This window comes from Myotis brandtii, unplaced genomic scaffold, assembly GCF_000412655.1.
Source record: "Myotis brandtii unplaced genomic scaffold, ASM41265v1 scaffold329, whole genome shotgun sequence".
Lineage (NCBI taxonomy): Eukaryota > Metazoa > Chordata > Mammalia > Chiroptera > Vespertilionidae > Myotis > Myotis brandtii.
The window spans coordinates 572,057-572,835 of record NW_005362676.1 but is presented as its reverse complement, the minus strand read 5'-3'; the positions used below and the strand labels follow the sequence as shown (position 1 = coordinate 572,835).

The 779-nt window shown below is 69.1% G+C and overlaps 1 protein-coding gene across 1 annotated transcript in view; it reads right to left on the bottom strand.

Moving 5' to 3' along the window:
* APBA2 (amyloid beta (A4) precursor protein-binding, family A, member 2) overlaps nucleotides 1–779 on the bottom strand; it is a gene marked incomplete at its 5' end in the record, with an annotated part of 19,218 nt that overhangs the window by 6,729 nt on the left and 11,710 nt on the right. The window lies entirely within an intron of this gene.

Genomic DNA, 779 nt, shown 5'->3' with positions numbered 1-779 from the left:
GAGGAGGGAAGGGAGCCTTGAGGCCGTGGAGGGAGCCCACACCGCCTGGGCCGCGTCGGGGACACGGCAGCTCCCTGACCCCACGGATGGGCCCCTCGGCCCCTGGAGGGCCCGTCACCCAAGGAGGCTGCACACAAAGGCCCTTTGTCCTCTCCCCACAAAAGAGCGGTTTCTCAGCCTCCCGCCTCCCAGGACCCTTCTCTTCCCAGCGGTGTGTCCTGCTCAGCTGGGGGTGGCGTTTCAGGACGGGACACGGGAAGGGACGGGGCTCCCCGCACCTCCCCATTCTGGCCCGTCAGAGCCGCCCGGTCAGCCTCTTGGTGTCAGAGATGGGGTCCCCCCAGTTCCCAGCTCATGGCAATGGCAGGCGCCTCCTGGCGGGGCCACCAGCACGGCCAGCCCCTCCCGCCGACCGACCACGTCTGCCTCCCCAGTCCTTCCCGGTTGCTCCTCTCCAGCCCCGGCCGGCACCTGATGTTTCTCAAACCAATTTCCTGCCGCAACTCTCTCCGGTTCACCCTCACCGGCACCTGGAACCCCGTGGCCACCCACACCCAGACCCCTCACCCCAGTCGCCTCCGGGCACGAACCACAGCGTTAGCTACAGCGGGAGAGCAGTGACTCAGGCCAGGGCCAACCTGCCTGCATTTACCCCAAAGGACACTCGTGGAGGCAGTTGCTGGGGGGCCCTCATCCCTGGGGGAGGCCCGACCGCCTGGTCCGAGCAGGGTGCCCCTGCAGAGCGCGTGCCTGGCCCAGACCCTCCGCGTGGGGGCGGG